Source organism: Maniola hyperantus, chromosome 1 (genome assembly GCF_902806685.2).
Source record: "Maniola hyperantus chromosome 1, iAphHyp1.2, whole genome shotgun sequence".
NCBI classification, from domain to species: Eukaryota; Metazoa; Arthropoda; class Insecta; order Lepidoptera; family Nymphalidae; genus Maniola; species Maniola hyperantus.
The window spans coordinates 5,178,382-5,199,375 of NC_048536.1; the positions used below are offsets into that span (position 1 = coordinate 5,178,382).

The window sequence follows — 20,994 nt, forward strand, 5'->3', positions numbered from 1 at the left end:
TGTAAAAATGTTATCCTCATTTAAATTCGGTATAGTTAACTAATTCACTAGTGAGAGATTAATAAACATATCTCTAGATAAAGTGCATTATTGCATTCTTCTGAGCAAATAATCGTAAATAGGTAGGTATACTATCGTTTACTTCTATTTTCTCTTAGTATATATTCTCTTCAAGTAATCTTCTTCCATTATCCATAGGGAATACAATGAAAACTACAACGGCTGTGTTGTGTATAATAAAGTAAAAGAACCAGCGATAAAGGTTAACAAGTAGGTAATAGCCGTACAATCATCGACACAATATTCAATTGGTCATCGATATTTTACGAGTGACCACAAAAACTTCTTTAGAACATCACTTAGCTAACAATTCTATTGAGGACCAAAGTTATTAGCACGATGTTTCTCACGTGAATCGAACTATCATTGTGACTAATTTACAACATATTACGAGTAACGTTATTCTAAATGGTGCATTTATTGTAATTGAAAAGTTATTACCTAAGGCTATTTAAGACATCATCAGATTGTTATAATAACATGACGAGCTTCATCCACCTGGATTTACGTTGTAAAACTATAAAGTCCTTCCTTAGTATAGGTACACCTCTAGGGTACCTACTTAAGGAATATTTATACTTTCAAATCTCTAGTTTCAAATTCCGGTAGGTAGTCGCGGTACACTTATTACACGATATTATTTTTTAATTATTACAGGATAGGTTAGCGCTTGATGACAGTCATGCCCGGAAAGCAATGATGTCTAAGTTGGAGAGCGCTTGCCTAGAAGATGTCTGTTCACTCTTGACTCTTACCTTGAAGGTACTAGGTAAGTTATAGGTGACAGGAAACACGGGCGCAGGAAATGCGTTCCAAACCTCAGCAGTTCGTATCAGAAACGTTAAATTTTATATGTATGTACCTACGTAAAATATAGGAGAAGAATATTCGGATCCTTGCATTATTAAATCAGTAGGTACAATGGATTTACATCGATTTTTCTAATCACATCGTTTCGAGTGATCTTGCTTGCATTAGCCGTGGGCATTATAAAGTATGTAAGTATCTATAAACAATTTGAAACAGCGTACACTTAGGAAACAGGTAAGTAGTTAGTCAGTGTGTCTCCGTGTGTCCATCGATAGTCGATACATCAGTGATTCCGTGCAGGGTACAGGCAGGTAATCACGATTAGTAGGTACAATGATTTGTATCGATTTTTTTCTAATCTCATCATTTCGAATGAACTGCTACATTAGGCATCCGAGGGCATTATAAACAATTTGAAAGAGCGTAAACTAGGAACAATGTAGACAAGCAATGTAGACAATGCAGAATGGCAGGGTACAGGGGTAGGTACAGGCAGGTAAGCATGATTAGTAGGTACAATGATTTAAGTACCGATTTTTTTCTAAGCACATCATTTCGAATGAACTGCTACATTAGGAATCCGTGGGCATTATAAACAATTTGAAAGAGCGTAAACTAGGAACAATGTAGACAGTATGTCTCCGTGTGTCCATCGATAGGTCCGATAGTCGATACATCGGTGCAGGGTACAGGCAGGTAGGCATGAATGGCGGCGCCCCGCTGGCCGTGAGTTATGCGGTGGGCTCCCGGGGCGCGGCCGCTGCCTTCACACCTCCGCCCGCGTGTGGTCCCGCGGTTTACGAGCCCGACGCGGCTGCTGCGCGCGCGCTGATCGCCTCATGCAACACTGCACCAGGCCCCAAGTCATGCTAGGTCTAAAGGGTCCATACACGGGGCGGCCCGTCGCTCACAGTGTGGTCCTCGGGTTGGCGTGCTGTGGTTCCGGCATGCCTCTGACGGTGTTTGGGGACACGTAGTGCCCCAGTGGTGGGTCTGCTGTGGCGGACATCCGCTGGCGGAGTAACGAAGTGTTGTTGGTCCCTTGTGCTCCGTCGTTAGCGGTGGGGTGGAACTTCGTGAGGTTTTTAGTCGGTAGGAGTCCGACATAACCACTGTGCACCCCAATGGCCATCCATGATGGAGTTTCCTCACGATAAAAAAATAAAGGTCTAAAGGGTCCATCACCAAAATTTGAATCCAGCACATCATTAACATCTCATCGCCAGCCTGAATGAAAAGGGCCATAGTCCACTACGCTGGCCAAGCGCTGAATGGCAGCCTTCACACATTTTTTCAGAACACTGTGAAGACCTCGCAGGCATGCAGGTTTCCTGAAGATGTTTACGCCCGCGAACAGGAGACCGTCTTCTTATTTAGGCTCTCAACACTTTTCAACTATTGTTAACTAAAACTAAACTAAATTATTCAGCTGCAGAAAGACCTGCAATATTTTATCTATGCCTGCCTGCAAGAGTGCCCTAAATGCACCTATCTACGTACCCACTTAAAACCAAACTCTAGCAACTGACTGACAGACAACGCACAGGTAAAACCGGTGAGTCTGGCTAGAAGCATGAAATTTTGCACAGAAGTTTGCAGATAAGCATTAAAAAAGATTTTTTGAAAATTCATCTCCTTAGTGAGTCTGGCGAGTGGTTGACGTTTTTCCAAAAGTCGTGGCTTCTCGTTCTCTCCTATCTCCTACGTGAGTTCACATGGCAAATCCGTTTTCTAAAAGTTTCTTGGATACTTCGCTTCAACTAATACAAATATTAGGTATTATTATTATGCAAAATCCGGCTTTACTTTAAATAGTTACAAATACTTATACTACTACTACAGCGTTAACGGTAAAATAAAATTATTTTTCTTGGCTACTTCTTGCATAACCCCTATCAAAGCCCACCTAAATCTTCCGGCGTTACTAGAGTAGATATCCTGGGTCCAAGTATTATAATATTAGTCACATTAGTGTGTATACTTTGCTGGAAATTATTTTATTTCTCGGACTTATTACCGGGTTTCCTTGGAGATTAGGGCTACCAGATATCAGGAGTTGACCTAACATGTTAGAATAATGCCCGGACATTGAAAATGTCAGGATTTTTGAGTACCTACCTACTTATAATAAGTATATTCAATTTAAAACTATATTACTAATTCAAAAGGATCGTATATTAATTAATTAAGGCAGCATCAGTGGTAGATGCGTTTGACGATTCAGTAAATGTAATAGTTTAATTGAATAAAAAATATTTTGATTTTGATTTAATGACCCTTTAAAATCAACAAAGCAAAATATTCACATAATACTTCTTTGGTATATTATTTAGATAATAATGTTATACGTGCTTGATCAAATCGTACACGCTTGCGTGAAAATGTTAAGACTTTTCAATATTACATCTGGTAAGTGGTAACCCTATTCGAGATACGATACTGGCGGCCGCCATTTTTATTGGACAGGAAGGAAATTCTAACGTTTAATATATTGTAAGTAAAATGTTCGGTTCTTATTTATTTAACTACCCGTGAGTATGAATCCGGTGTAGGTTGCACCCAGAAGCTATTTTGGATTTTGTTTTTTTTTCGTTTTCGTTTAAGGATACCTACCTACTGAATATCATGTTAAATCTTCTGATGGTCATACATAACTGAGGGTATGACATTCTTTCGAATATCTAAAAATGTGATAAAGGCTCTGCAATAACAATCTGTTACTATACACTAGAGATGAAATTTCGGAAGCACGTCAAAAGTTGTTGCAGAATTAGGTACATACCGTCATACATATAAGTATACCTAATGAGCTTCAGTATCCATTTGAGCAGCCTCGAGCAATATCCATGAGACAAACTAAGGCTTCTTAAATCGATAAATCTGCTTCTCTGTCTCCAGTAAGTAAGTAAATGCATGGAAAGAAAGAAATAATTGAACAGTAGATACCAAAAGGTGTAACTATCCAGTATTAACTTACGAACATACAATAACTTACATCGATAACTTCTGAATATTTATTATTGAACACCAACTAAACAATTAAAGTTACTGCAACTTTATGTATGAGCAATGTTTATAGTATTTATAGATGTACAGATTTATTACTGAATATACAAAATTATTTATCTATCTACCTATTTACGTAGGTAGGTATTTTTATGTATATTAGAGAGTGAGATTAAACTGCGTATGTTGGTACCTACTAGATTTAGAAGTCTATTTTAGTCATAAAGACTAGTTATAATGTGTATTATAATTTATATATTTTTCTGTAAATATATTAAGTCCGGTTATTTATCGCCGTCCTACTTGCTCGCGTGATTTATGCATCAACAGGAAATCACAGCAGTGACTCTTTTATCTTAACCCTGGATATTTTACGAGTATTTCGTGTTTTTATAAGAGTTTAAGGATATAAACCAAAACAACAAATACCTATCTATAAAACTTTATACTATATATTTTTTATTGAAAATGTTACAAATAAACTTAAACCTAGCCTTATCTATTCTAGTTAACTATACAAATCATGCCCGCGTGGAATGGTGCCAGGAATACTGACTGCGTTTCCGCGCTGGACAGCCAGGCTGATCTGTTGCACAAAAAATTAGCCTGCCCTTCTGTCGCCAGATGAGGATATTAATCGCAATGAAAGGTCTCGTAAAAAAATTTAGCACTTAAGATTCCATGGCCCATGAACTAACCTCTCGACAAGAGAGGCATACTTGCGCCGCTTGCAGTTTTCGGCCATTTCTGCTGCGGCTCCCGGTCGTAATGCTATCTGCCTGATATGACACGGGGCCAATGTCAAATTGGAAAATTAGAACTAGTTTTCATTTTATAAGCAGTTACGAACCCAATTACCCTTGATTACTAACCATAGTAACAAAAACATCTAAACTCCATTTACCTGCATTTAATAGGGTTTAAGTTCCTGTGGCCACCTCTCTGCTTCATCACCGGCTCCTGAAAGCGGCTAAACAGAATTTTACCAAATAAGTATAGCTCAGAACCATCCCGATAAAATAATATAATGCATTCGAATAAAAAATACTGTATTCAAATCAGTCGAGTCACACCGGAAAGCGCCGTGTTGGAAGTCTCCCACTAGGTGGATAAACGAGTCCCAGGGAGTCGCTGGATGGCGTGTGGAAGTTCCTATAAGAGACTATTGCAGTGAATGATGATGATGATGATGATGATGATGATATAACTATAAAAAACTGAAAAATGTTCTACAAGATGATGGGTCTCAGACTCCATATCATATTATACTTATATTATAGTAACAGGGACCATAGTGCGGGGGCGTCGAATGCGAAAGATTTATTCAATGACTACTGTATTTGCTCGTACCTTGCAAAATGAACGAGAATAAACAAAATTTATTTCGCATTTAAAATAATTATCTACACAGTGGTATATCGGTTCGCTGCGTAGTAAATTGTATACAGAAATGAAAAGGAATATTTGTATTTAGAGATAGATAAATTTGTACCATCTACTTTGTGGCTTTTTTTGTCGATGTCCCTCAGTATTTTAGTGTTGAAGGAATAACCTCTAATGAAACGCGCTTGGTAACTAGGGAGATACTTTTTTTGCTGTCTAAGCTAGAGCAATTTCTCGCCAGTCAAATCTTTAGATTAGTTAGGAATGTTACAATTTACGTCATCTATTTATTTTATATTTTATGCTTAACTTTTTTGAAACGAGCCGCTAAGTCTGGAAACCCCTCCGGCATTCGTGTCTCCTGCAACGTATAAACCTTCAAGTTCAATCCAAGAGTGAATAGGCATCTTGTAGACAAGCGCGTTCCTGCCTATCTCATCATTGTTTTTTATTAGGCATGATTGTTAATAAGCTCTCTCTCGCAATACAAAAATCGCCCTTATTCCGAGGCAAAATATTATTCGTTAAAAATAAGCTCAGACCACGAAAAGCACTAACCTTAACTGCAAGATAAAACCCGTTCGTAGATCTCATTTTGCAGATTCATTCTCTTAGATGAAGTTATTGTGGCCACGGACTACGGCCACATTGTGTGCTTCATGACTTTATTTAACTGCTTCATACATTACATGGTCGCCCACGACCTGTCAGCCTTGTAAACTAATTATAAAAATCTTGTGTTGTTCATAAAAAGCTCTTGGTTTTTGGTAGAACGAGAATAAAGTTTTTAGCATTATCTTCTATATTATTCTCTTTTCTTTTTCACCAGTCATTGCTTTTGAGCACACTTATTTACTACGCACCTCTCACACCTTGCAGCCGACTGGCAGATAAGGTTTGGTTTGTAACTTGTAACTTGTATAAGTACTAATAATATTTAGCTAAAACACGGCAAATACTATAATATCTCCCACATAGGAAAAAGGATATAAAACTTAATACCCAAATCTCTTAAAAGCTTTGATCTTAGATGTCTAGGACAAATTTATAAGATCCACCCGACCCGGGGATAGACTTTATGAATCTTTTAAGGTTTATAAGGACGAGCCCTTGAACATTACGTACTTACTTAACATGTTTAAAACATACTAAGTGTAAGTTTTTAAGTTAATAACGTTGAAGTAAACAAGAGGTAAATCTTTCATTTACATTACCGGCATCATGGCCATGATTTAGTAACTTGGCAGAGTAGGTAATGTTACTCTGGTGTCATGTTTTCCAACTTACAGCTGATGCTCAGATGTTCTTTTGAGTTACTTACATTTCTGAGCGTTGAGAGTTTACAGAAGATTGTAGAAGAACTGTTAGTCTTTTTCTCTTGTTTTATGGCTTTTCCTAGTGCCACACCATATCGCCAGTATCGAGTAGCTTGAAGAAAGTATACAGAGTGGCCGGTTATTTACACGTTGTAACTTGTAAGTAGGCACAACGCAGTGCCTACTTATTGACAAATCAGTGTCTCCCACAAGCCTGCAGGCCTTAACCTTTTAGTGATACGTCAAAAAAGAAATGATAAAGAAAAGTAGGTACCAGTTTCACGTAAGCGCGGTAGGCTACAAGATATCATGTTAAGCTACCGTATGAGGACAACTCAGCTTTAAGCTCACCACAAATGATCGACATCTTTAATTTAAAAGAAACTGGATTTATTTACCACTTATAAATTATCACTTTTGACACGTATGTCGTCTACTGATTCATATGCTACCATACTGATATAACAATGTGCCAAATTCTGTTGTAGATACATAATCTCTAAACTAAACTAAGCTAAACTGACAGGTCTAAATATATTGCTATCCCTATCCCTTCCTATCCTATCCTTTCATAATGCTCTCTGTGGAAAAGGATAGCACTAGATTTTGACCTGTCAATTTAGAGATTGTGTACGACAGAATTGGCCACAATCAGTGGCATTCAGAGGCATAAAAGCACTGCTTACCCTTATTAAAATATCTCAATGCTAATTTATTATGAACTGTCAGTAAATAGGTAAGTATCTAACTAATGCCTACCTTGACTTCAAACCCTATACACGCCACTGGCCACAATGTTGCATTCACCCCTAGAGATCTAGGCATTCACAAATCAAATTAGTAGAAAAAACAATGTACCTACTTATACCTACTTAACTGCTTACGTGAAATTCGTTCTCAAATTTTAGTCCAACAGCAATCTTCATGGGCCATCATTTAGGGCCAGTTTGTAGTACGGGAAAGACAAGAATATTGTCGGCATTTTGTATCCAGCCTTAAGGGGTTATATTGCACGGGCGAGATGCAATCTGGACGCTAACAAATCGCAGCGAGCGAAGTAGGCGCGATTGAGTTATTATATCTTCCTGTTAGGCTACTTGTTTTTGTGTGCGGCTGTGTTTTTATTAATTACGAGCAATAAATAATAAATATTTTATGTGTAATGCGATACTCGCGCAGGTTAGCAGCAGATGAGGCTCCGTGATACGTCGGCTCGTATTATTCAACTTTTATTTTCAATTTTCCTTTTTTTTCTTTGTAAGGTTCTGTAGGAATCCATTATAGGATCACTTCGTTAACTGTCTGTCTGTCGTGTCTATCAAGACCCGTCAAAGGAATCAAACCTATAGGGTAGGTAGACCGTTGACCTAGAATTACTTATGAATTATTTAGGAAGCATCTTATAGCACAACCAGCTTATGACCGCGACTTCGTCTATGTAGACTACTACAAATTTCAAACCTCTGTTTTACCCCTTTCGGGATTGAATTTTCAAAAATCCTGTCTTAGCGGATCTCTACGTCATAAAATTTTAGCCCTATCAGCCCAGTAGATTGAGCTGTGCGTTGATAGATCAATTATTTCAATTCAATTCAATTATTTATTTTTATTGATCAAAAACATACAGATCAGTCAGTCAGTCAGTGTTATATACAGATTAGTAAAGGAAAAAATCCGAAACCTCTGAATTTGTGGATAGGCATAAAAAAATCTTGTACGATAATACGGAACCCTTCGCGTGCGAGTCCGACTCACACATGACCCAGTTTATAAAGATTGAAACACACACAACACGTGATATCACGCGCCGCGACAGAAATTGTTCAACGAGTTCACGCGCACCGTTGCGTTGGCGTCGCACACTTCAGCGCGAAAGTTGTAATCGGCTAGTTGACACTTTTTTTAAGTAGGTCTTAAATGGTTAATATTTGTCCTATTAGATCAAAAAAATTAACACTATATTTTTTTGCGCCCTAAAAACCGTAAAACTTTAATTTAAAAATATATTTTTCTTAGACAGGTGAAAACACTGTCGGCCATGTTTGGCCGATAGATTATCTGTGCTCTGACGTCATGCATTTGTAAACAACAGCATAACCTCTCAAAGTTTAATAAACATGACTTCTATACTAGTTTACATGAAAAATATAGTAATTATCGTTATTGTATCATCCGAGAATGTAAAAACGCATCGATAAAGACCACAGGAAAGTTGTGGATTAGAGTGCCCAGTGAAATAAATATGCGTAACACGCGAAGACTTGCTTAAAGGGATCCTATATGACTAACGACTGCAACCCAAATTTATTTTTGCAAAGATCACTTTGTTGTAAGTCTTACTTAATAACTTATTCAATTTATAAAGTGAAAACGATAATTTGTTTACTATGAGTTTTTAGAAATATATAAAAACTAGCTTATGCTCGTGACTTCGCCCGCGTGGACTTCATAAATTTCAAACCCCCATTTAACCCACTCAGGGGTGGAATTTAAAAAAATCCTTTCCTAGTGGATACCTTCTCTTTACCTACAAAGAACACACCCACCAAATTTCATGTATCTAGAACCAGCTGTTTAGATGTTTAGGCTGTGCGTTGATATATAAGTTAGTCAGGACTTGAAATTTTATATATATGGATACTACGTTAGTCAATAGGGATGACATTTGTTTGTTTACATATTTAATGACGTCACATCATGGCTGACAGCGTTTTCTGAGTTTCAAATAAAAATAAAAACTGAATTTTTTTAAATTGGATTTATATATCCATCCTGCGTTTTTAATAATTGTTATTGATATATTTCGTTGTCTTAAGCAAAATACTATAATAAATAATCATTTATTGGACAAAATTAGATATGAGTCAAGTAGCCTATTATTGTCGTATTAGTTATTACTATGTCGTGATTGGCTGATTTTGTGGCATTCTTGCTATAACTGCATTTTAACCAATAATTCTCACTGCGGAGAATGTTGGCCAATCAGATGTTATTGAAATCGTCACAGCTAGGTTCTGTATCAAACTATGGCGGTAGGCAGACTCGCCATATTTTACACAATTTCTTTTACTTATTACAAATTGTGCACACGTACGCGCGCATTGTGACGTGTGACCGAGCAGTTTCCGTCGCGTTGTGTGTGCATCAAGCTTAACGCATGAAATGAATTTGTAACGTGTGCATTGTCTTATATTTTAGGAGCAAAATATGATGCAGTAGATGACGTCATTTTGCCACCGAAAAATAACAAAAATATTTTTTTCCTTGTTTATAGCACGAAAATGTAGGGTCAAGCACCGAATAATTTAAAACTATAATGTGATCAAGTGCGCATCCCAACGATACTCCGCATAATATGTTTCACATTTCCACGTTTATCGTATTGGAAAAAAAAGTCTAATAAGTCAATGAGAAAAATAAATAATATTACTTATGATGTAAGTGATTAGTAGTTTTACGTAAAATACAGCTTTTTAACTAGATATTAAAATAAAATAGGCTTTAAAAATCGGATTTAAAAATCCTGAAGGAACTTTTTGATTTCCCGGGATAAAAAGTAGCCTATCCTATACTGTCCATGTGTTTAACTACGTCGATTCGCGCGTAGCTCCGTTGCGGCCAAAAATCAAATAAATAAATTCACTTTAAGATTTAATAATAGTAGGATTCAACTAGTCTTAGTTGTACCACAGTATACATTGTACATGTATGTAGGAATACTTACCTATAATAAGGCACTATTTTGATCAATGTTTTCTAAGAAAAGGGGATCCGAGCATATAATTTTTACTATTTTAATAGGTATTATGTTCTTACTAAATAATGGCAAAATTATTGACTCAAATAGGGCTGTTGGATCTAACTTCTATTTCTATAGCACATCTAAAGACTGTCATCGAGCAATGCTTCGTTACGAGACGTGACGCTGCAAGCCTAGACCAGGGGCCTCGTTAAATGAAGTCTTTGTGCCTATCAATACAACTATAGGTATAACATACAACTATGGATTATACAACTGTGTATATATTTAAAGTATAAGATTTTAATATAAAGTCATTAAGTTTATTTTAATCAATCGGGTTTTTGATACAATTCTTTTGAAAAGCTTCTACCGCTAAAACAATCTTATCCATCAAAATGACTTTTTTGCAAATTATGCCATAGGCTACGAAACAGCTGAACCTATTTTGACGGAATTATCTCAAGGAAAACTCAATTAAGGAAAGGAGGGAAGGCAAGGAGTGGTAGGAGTGGAGTAGGTAGGTAGGTACTTAATTAAAACAGTAGTAAAAGCTCTGTAGTAAAACAAGTAATCCTTATAGCTTCATCCAGTCCATCCATATATCCGTTTGTTTGACATTAAAAAGCGAAATTCCGGATTCTGGAATCGAAACTCTCCGAAATTCGCAGGACTCCATTTCAACGCACAGGACCACGTGAAATCTGGTTAGCGACTCACGTGCTCTTTTGCGTCACTTGAAGGCTATTACAAAGTAATGAGTTAATTGAAAGGCGTCGCACGACGTGACACGAGGTTATGAGAAATTATTTGGGAGGCAGGACCGAATGCAATCCTGACGCACGCGAGCACGCGAACCCTGGTTAGCTATTCACGTGCTCTCCTACGTCACTTGACCCACACGGCACACCCTCTTAGGCGCAATGCACACCGGCATAACCAAGGCGCAGTGCCTTTCATGATAAAAACTAAGGCAACCCTGTATCTACCTACTATTAAAAGTATGCTCCTGAAAAAAAGCATCGAAGATTATGTTGATGCGAAAAGAGTGTGGATTTGACTTTGACTGCAATTACTTTTACACATGATATAATATTATTATTATTATTATAAATCGAATCTCTGAAAAGGGCAACCGCCCGAGTTTGGTGCTGGTTCTTCTCGGTATGAAAGCATTCTGAACCAGTGGGAGATGCATTTGACGATTCAAAAGTACCTACTTGTAGAAGCTTATTTGAATAAAAATCTTTTTATTTCTACTTCTAAGTATTTCTATACTTAGAAATACCATTACTACCACGGAGTAAAAAATCGTTTACGATTTTGTATATGTGTTTGTTGTACTATAGAAGCATAGGTAACGGTGGCAGTGCTTCGATTAAAGGAAAAACTGGCCAAGTGCGAGTCCGACTCGCGCACGAAGGGTTCTATACCATCTCTACATAGTATAAAATAAAGTCGCTTCCCGCGTCTGTATGTATGTATGTATGTATGAACGCGTAGATATTTTAAACTACGCAACGGATTTTAATGCGGTTTTCACCAATAGATAGAGTGATTCAAGAGGAAGGTTTATAGGTATAGTTTAATACTCAAAAAATTAGAGATCCCTAGGGAAATTGCAATAATGTGAATCAGGTCGGAAAAAATCCTCTCATTTGAGCGTTTCCGAGGCGTGCGCTGCCTAAATGGTCAAGGTTACACGAAAACAATGTATGGTGAAATTGTTTCTCTTAAAAAGTTCTAGAAAAAAATCCGCGCTAGCGCATATATTTATTTTTTAAGGTTGGCTCACAATAATCGATTTTATGATTTTCAAAAGTGATCTGAAACAAAGTCTTACTTTCAAAGGTGTTTTTACTAACATACATTAATTCTTATCAAAATAAAATAGTTGATCATCTGAAATATTAAATTAAGACCAAAATTACCAAAACTAAAATAAAATATATGATAATATATCGTAAAATTAAAACTAACGCGCAACGAAACGAGACGGAGGCGGCGCGGGCGGTGGTGGTCGCATTTATAATATTAGTATGGAAGTATGGATTATTGATCACTCCTCACTGACACCACATTAGTATCTACATTGCCCCCATGCGAAGCCGGGGCGGGTCGCTAGTTATCTATAAAATCAAGCAAAAAATCGGTATGTTGCAAAATGAAAATATTGCATGGGAGCCCCCTTAAATAATTATTTTATTCTGTTTTACTTACTTACTTGTTGTTGTTTGGTTTACTTTTATTTTTGTAAAATACTAAATACAAAGGGTAAATGGTTTGGGTACGGAACCCTAAAAAAGGTTTTGATCAGAAGTATAACATAGCCATAACACCGTTTTGTTCACCAATTCCTCCATTATCATGTTGTCCGCGCTCCTTATAAAGAATTAAAAAAATATAAATTCTCTTTATTCCCTTTCCCCTGAAAGTTTTGAAAAATCTGGCCTGGACGATTACATTATTTATACAGGTTTTCCTCTGTATTTTCTAGGCCCAGGTTTAGGTTAGGCGTTGATGAATCAATCAGCGAGTCAAGAAAAATTACAACGCGGGTAGGTATATTCTAGGAAAATGCGTCCTATCTTAGGACACATCATCATTTTCCATCAGGTGTGATTATGGTCAAGCGTTTGCCTTTAATGGATTTTAAAAAAGAATTGTTATACGTATTGATTATTTGGAGGCAGTGACGTTTTAACAATGGGGAGCACAAAACCGATTGCTATCCTGACGTACGGGTACACGTGAACTTTGGTCAGCGATTCACGTGACCGCCTGCTACGTCACTTGGCCCACACCCTCTTAGAACGTAATAAACAAATTGACAGCCACAAAATGTTTCAGGTTTCACTCACGTGCTTCTACCACGCCACAGCCCTTATAGCATACCGACGCTCTTTACATGCGGCAACAAAAACATCAACGTCTATAAGCCAAAGGATAATGTCGTCGTGTCATGTCGTTATTACTTGCAGGTGCACAATACTTGCTGTCGCAAAATTATATTATAATAATAATTATAGCCGGCAGGCATATATATTACTTATATATTACTTCGTATGGACCGGGCTATTGAACAAACAAAATGGCACCGACTCATTGGTGCTTTAACACTAATGCAACCTCAATGACGTCTGGATTTCAAACGGGTCGCTTTAGGATCTAAGAGGTGGTGCTGATTTATTTGGTTCCAAAACCGTGAAAAATTTTGTTCGCTTGACCATATCTTGTCATTTATATCGATGCCGGCAGGAAATATTTTACGTCGACCTTTAGAAAAAGAGTTCGGCTTCGTAGAGCGTTGTTTCTGTCACTCAATGTCACCAAGTAAGTATATGAAATTTTATCGGTCTCAGCGACTTAGACACTGCTCTACAAAACCACTATCTTCATAAAATTCTACGATAACGCTCAAGACACCCTGGGAATACATGGGAATCAGATTGAGGTGCAACATCGTTTTTGCAATGCGACGTCGTCGCACCGCAAGTATTGCGGAAGGTGCCTACGTTTACTGAAGGCGTAAAAGCGTTATTCCGTAAAGTGTAATAGCGTAAGGCTGAAACCACGTGTAGTGCGGTCCATGGCTCACTAGAGATGGATGGCCAGAGTTTTCTCGTACGATGCCGTAAGCGATGAAATTTTTCGTTGCGTCAATCCATCGCATTGTGATGCGGCATCGTTTTTGCGATGCGATGTCGCACCGTAGTGTTGTGGCCTCGCCCTAAGAGCCCTTCTACAATATTTGCGTTGCAATGCCGGCGTCGCATCGCAAGAATGACGACGCACCTCAAGCAATTCCCATACAAATTCCCACGATTCGAAATTCAATTCAAAAATATGTATTTCGATAGAAAAATATTTTAAATAATACATAGAAATTTTTACCATCCTAGTAAGTGACTAGTGTCTACTTGTGGCAGTTGCGTTGTGCGTTGTCATAGAACTCTACGATGCAACGTCGCAGCGCTCGTCTTACGGAAGGGTCCTAAAGGCGTAAATCGTTCGCTACCGCGCCGCGTGCAAATTCGTAGGTGTTCTAAATACGCTAAACGCTGCCCGTAAGTGGTTATGACGAATTATAATATTATGGGAGGCAAATAAACCGCGTGCTACCCTGACGCAAAAGCACGTGAATCCTGGTTAAAGATGCGCGTGGTTTCGTACTACGTCACTTGACCCACAACAAACATATTATTAGGTATACAGTCTCATTGCTTGACATTTCCCATGCTTCTACCACCACATCAGTTACCACGTGAGCTTCACGAGCGATTGGCGATTTGCGTGATCTCCTGCTACGTCACTTGACGGCACTCGCGCACTGAGGGTTCCGTACTACAATCCTATTTTATCGACATTTTGCTCTACAAATCTTTTGATTTGTCGAGCCTAAAAAATAAAAATAAATTAAAAACGGTAAGTACCCTATAGGTTTTGTTGATAGACAGACAGACATACAACAAAGTGATCCTATAAGGGTTCCGTATTTCCTTTTGAGGTATGGAACCTTAAAAAGTAGCCTATGTCACTCTCCAGGTCTTTGATTAAATCCATGCAAAAAAAATCACGTCAATCCGTTGCTCCGTTGCGAGTGTTGCGACGTGATTGAAGCACAAACCAAGAAACCAATAAACCAACAAACAAAAATACTTTAGCATTTATAATAAGGGTACTGATTTTTGTTTACCACATGCGAACGCGTCAGTGTGCTAATTCTGCAGGCGCAAAGGCGCGGTTATGATTTGGCTACCGCGTGCGAATGCGTAGGTGTTCTAAATACGCGAAACGCTGCCCGTAAGTGGTTATGACGAATTATAATAGTATGGCAGGCACATAAACAGCGTGCTATCCTGACGCAAAGGAGCACGTGAGTCACGTGATCTTCTACTCTACGTCACTAGACCAACAAGCCGTTGGCAGTCGCATCGCACGACACGAAATATTTCACTCACGTGCTTCAACCACGATATTCAACCACCACGCCATTGCAAGTAGGCTCTTTCCTCGTTACTTAAAACGGTGCCCGTAGGTTTTGTTTTTGTATTGACGACAAGATACCTTTAAAAATATAAGTATAATGTTGTTGACTCAATGATATTTTTTTGTACCTACTTACTAAATAACTAGCGACCGCCCATGGCTTCACTTAGCGAAAATATAAATTCTTTTTATCCTATTCTGTACCGTAGAGATTTTCAAAAATCCGACCTTTTTCCTAGTCTACGGACACGTTTCGCACACGTCCCTTAATGTACCGATTATTTTATTGTCATTATGCGTCATTACCACCACGTCCATGACGCACGAACTAATAAACTAAAAAGACGTTGCAATTTAGGAAAATCAGTTGATAAGCTACAAAATTGAACGCACACTAAGTACTACCGCAAGCAAACTTTCTATTTGCTTGAGCTACTTTTCTGGCACGAATATCTAACTGGTATAATCACAGGCTAGGGAAGCAAATGTGTGGGCCTTAGTGGCTGTAAGAATAACAATAAAATATTTTAAAAATCCCACTCTTATTAACAATGAAACTTGCTAAAAGAAAAACATCACATAATGACAGTATCAGTATCGCCCGCAAAGTGGCCCAAAATGTAGTCCTTCAACACGGCCGGGAGCGTCTCGCACACGTCCCTTAATGTACCGATTATTTATTGTCATTATGCGTCATTACCATCGCTAATAGTCCACGCCGCACGACACACCGAAAATTATTTTACGAACGACAATTTAAACGGTGGTTGTTCGAAAAATTTATTTTTTTAAGCCACGTGCCATGAATAACTCCATTTAGGAGTGTCTTGGGTAGCGCATTTTATCCCTTTTTAACCGATTTCCAAAAAGTAGGAAGTTTTTAATTATAATATTATGTACCTATACTACTTAATATTTACTAAGATTATGTAGATGGCGCCCGCAACTTCGCAAGTAGGTGCCTACGTACTAATTTCTTTTTGTATTGTTTCAGGTACGGTACCTTGTGTCGACGGATAGCCCAAGAAAGTCACATCGATAGTCACAAACCTATGTTAAATTATTAAAAAACCTTCGAGAAAATCTTAAAAACATTGATAAACTATTTGTTACCATTTTGAATACCTAGTACATTTTATTAAGCAATAAAAACTAATTAGTATTATGAGTATTTTCATTATAGCCCTACCTTACCTTACGCTTAGTCCGCCTGTAAGCTAGAATTTATTGTCATCTTAATATCTAGACTAGGGCTACATAGTACCTACATACCATGCTACATTAGCTGTGTCTATCACAATATACAAATTCACCAAACTTTCGACCAAGAACAATTTATCAATGTGACAATGCTTTCTCGTGACTATTGCATCGACAAAGCGTTCAAAAAGCTGTGAGGTAGGCTCACTTGCTGGTCGCTAGCACAAAGTGCCAGGTAGTCAAACAGCCTTGCCATCCCATCACATGGGAATGATGTAAAAACAAAATATAAATCGACACGCTTGTCGACGCCATACTTGTTTAAACCAGTAATAAATTAACTATAGGTTCCGGAGTAAAAAATGAACAGTTACCTTCACACAAGGTGTTATTTGTCTTACAGGCAAATTGATATGGACATCCGCCTTCAATTACGACGACCGTGCTATTTTATGATAAATGGGATGCTTTTAAAATTGTGAGCAAAATAGTCAATTACATTGACTATTTATTTGGGTAGACATCATAGACATATACCTACATATATTACTTATAGACATTCATTAAATTTTTATGTCACCTTCAACAATACCTTACAAGCCGCTGGATACAGGCGGCGCAAGACCGTGTCGTGTGGAAGTCCCTACGAGAGACCTATGTCCAGCAGTGGACGTCTATCGGTTAATGATGATGATGATGATGATGATGATGATAATGATGATGATGATGATGATACAGTAGCCTGCGGGAAATATTGTACATCGACCTTTTTTTCGATCGAGGTTTTGGTTTCGTAAAGCGCTCTCTCTGTCACTCATTCCTAAGGGACGCTTTGTCGGTCTCAACGACAGAGACAGCGCTCTACGAAACCGCTATCTCTTTCTAAAGGTTGATGTACCTACAATATTTTCTGCCGTGTACGGTAGTAGGTATTTGAACATCTAAGCTAGCTGCGATTTTGTCCAATAAAAATTAAACCAATAAATTAAATTGTAGGTAGTATTGTACCCGTTATCTACATTATAATATCTCTTTTATTGGTTGTTGAATTTGAACAAAGAAGTTCGTTTAATTTGAATAAAGACTTTGACTTTAAAATCCTTTAAAATTTAAGCCCATAAGGGGCCTAATTAAGAAGACAGGTAGACTTTCCTTGATCTACATAGGTTATGCTATAATGTAAGTTCGCAATTACAAGGAAATGCTTCATTAGCTAGCATGGCTTCTAAAGTAATGATTGCAACCACTAGGCACATGCCGTTCACTGTACAAAAGAAAAGTAAATTAAGAGGCGTCGGAGGAAATGTGACTCTAATTTGCTTTAATTACTTTACCATCGCTCGCTGCTGAACCAAAATGTTTCATAATTCATTTCAATTTTTTTAATTGAGCGTTATACATAGCGTTTTATATTTCTCGAGTATGTAACTGAGCCAGGGTTTAAACGGCAATGGACGTTTCTGAGTTTTATGTCCCAAGTTGTAGGTAATCGGCATGTCGAAGTTTGCGTGTGTTTAAAGTTCGACATATGGGCATGACCGCTGTCAGGTGGTTCAATGGGCACCTGTCAATAAAATATTACTCAAAATGTGGAATCCTTTCACAGCCTAAGTGTAACTGATGTATTAGTTCCTTAATTAGGTAAAAAGAACCTAACGATAACATATTGTGGTTAACCCGTCGATTTTCATGAAAGTAGACCTTTGACACATTAATTACTATAGGTAAAAAACAGCTTCTTTTTATCATCACCGGTTCACTGCTGAGCCTCCTCTAAAAATGAGAAGGATTTGGCCACGCTGGTCAGGTGCGGATTGAACTTCCAACTATGCAGATTTCTCTCACGATGTTGTCCTTCACCGTATCGAGTGATAGGTATGTATTTAATTTACTTAAAACGCTCTTCTCCGAAAGTTAGAGGCCTGGGATCGAACCCCGGACTTCCCGAATAGAAGGCCGATCTTATCACCCCTCTAGTCTTAATTGCTCTTACCTGATTCTTCTGAGAAATCTGGTGGTCAGTTCAGATGTTCCAGCAGCTTAGATAAATAATCTACTTAACCTTAAATAATTAAGGTACCTACCTTGTTATGCTTTTTTTTTTTTAATACAATAAAACTTAAAGCTAGCCTTATCTAATTACCTTGTTATGCTAATCTAAACTTATTAAAAAGTGCAAGAATGACATCAATATTCTATTCTACTACCCCTATTATAAATGTGAAAGTAAGTAATGTACGTGTTTGTTTGTTGGTTTGTCCTTCAATCACGTCGCAACGGAGGAACCCGGAAATCAAATCGGAATTTTCGAAATCCGGAAATCAAATCGGAAATTTTTCCCGGAAAATCAAAGATTTCCCACGGGATTTTTAAAAACCGAAACTCACGCTGACGAAGTCGCCGGCATCAGTAGGTGGTATTCAAATTTTTTTTTTGTCAAGTGACTAATATTCGCCTTTCCTCTCCAACTAAGCGTAAAGCTTGTGCTAGGAGTACTTAGATACGACAAAAGTGCAACGGGTGGGGTTTGAACCGTCGACCTTTCGGCTCAGTCCACTCCTTTACCCGTTGCGCTATTGAGGCTCAAATTCTAGTGTACCTAAGCGTACTAGTATAACTCCGGAATTCTGTACCTACTCAGTGCATACTTTCAAACTCGAGTGGACGTGTCCAAGATAGCAGCATTATTCAATTGTCGCCATGAACGAATTCATTTCACAAAACTCATCTTGCGGACGGCGGGTGACGACATGACGCAAACATTGGATCCAAGCCTGAACTCCAAACTGGAAAAGCCATCATTCTCTATTTCAAAATACGTAAGTACCATGGAACAGCATACTTAGGTGAATCAACTTAGCAATGTTCAGTGGTAAGAGTACCTACTAAGTACCTACAATACGTACGAGTTAAGTTTGTCGTAAGATAAGTACGATTTTTTTCAGAATGGGTTTCTGCCACTAGTTTCAGCGGTAAATGGCAAGTTTTCTATCAAACAAAGGTTGCATGAAGTAGCAATTTTCGAGATTTTTCTTGATCTGAAAAATCCAGCTTTGCCGGCAAATGTATTTTTTTTCGGATAGTATAAAATACTCTACATTGATTGTCCCATCTAGTTAACATAGCGCGCTGTGCGCAACGGCGGCGACGCGTGCCCGGAAGCGTCACGGCCGCGTGAAGACCGGAAATGGGCAGGATGACCGGATCCTATCTCCGCTCCTGCCTACCTGCCGCCATGTTGTAACGTCACTCGCGCCCACTGACAGCATCGCCAGATTGTGGATATGTTTTGGAACTATTGTTATTGTGTTTAAGATACATATTATGTGCGGAATAATGAAAAGCTACCCGTTTTAGGGTTGATTTTTCAATCGCTAATACAACAATTATCAACACATCTAATTTCATAATTATTAACTAATTAACCGATAGACAGATCCACAGCTGGACAGAGGTCTCTTGTAGGGACTTTCATATGCCACGGTCTTGGGTTGCCTGAATTCAGCGGCTCCCAACGACTCGCCAACGAAGTGGGGGGTCTTCCAACGCTGCGCTTATGAGGTCACCAGTCTAGCACATTTGGGGCCCCAACGGCCTAATTTATTATTCGTATTATTATATATTACTTATCGAATAAGAAAACCAAAGAAAAGTTGGATATATAAAATTAAATTCGCATTTGGAATCCAGAATCTTTACTACAAATAAATAAGAACCAAGATGCATACAGAATATAATATAATACGTTAAACAGAACGTTTAAAACCGTAGAGCATTTCCGGAAGCTTCCAAGCTTTTGAAAATGGCGATGTTCCAGAAAATCTAAATCTACCTCCCGTTTGCCGAAGCTGAAGCATCCACGGTTATCATTGCGAGAGTATATAATTGTTGGCAATTTTATGTCTCCATTCAACCCATGAATGGCAACCATTAGGCGTAGCTCTCAGGCCGCCCTCCTCAGCTAATAAGTGCATTTCGCTTTACAGGACTCCTTAGTGCCATTTTTAAGTCGTAGTTTTTTAAAAATGCCTCGAGAGACCCATTCTGTTGTAAATTATAATGGAAATTGTTTTTTAATTGACGCTATTAAGCAATTTGGCTAAGTAATTAATAAGATGCGAGTAACGCTCTCGTTCCTTGCTGAGAAAGGAGACCTGAGGACGGGTTAAGTCGTTTTCCTTGGTTGTACAAAAAAGCTGTGAAAATCTATTTTTGCTGGTTTGCCGTTGTTTTATCGTTACATGCGTGTTTGAATAAAAAAGGATGAATGTTTCATTAAAAAAAGCAATAGGTAGGTATTACGTGACAGGTTGAGATGGCAATCGGAGTATAAAGCGGGGGCCGGGGGGACCCCCCGGCCATACTAGGTCACCCGCGCTCCCCCGCACTAGGTGAGCGCGGGGGCTGTGCGGGTGTGCGGGGTGTTCCCTCCTCGATTTCCATCTCGACCATACCTACTATACCTACTTATGTGGCTCAATAGAATTGGAG

General features: G+C 38.3%; 1 long non-coding RNA gene across 1 annotated transcript in view; it reads left to right on the forward strand.

Annotated features, from left to right (window-relative positions):
• The window catches only part of LOC138403209 (uncharacterized), a 394,515-nt gene extending 378,063 nt beyond the window's left edge, over positions 1-16,452 (forward strand). Inside the window, exon 5 of the long non-coding RNA XR_011237494.1 lies at positions 16,298-16,452. This is a non-coding gene — a long non-coding RNA (uncharacterized lncRNA). The remainder of the gene's footprint in view (positions 1-16,297) is intronic.
• The last annotated feature ends 4,542 nt before the right edge of the window (positions 16,453-20,994 follow it).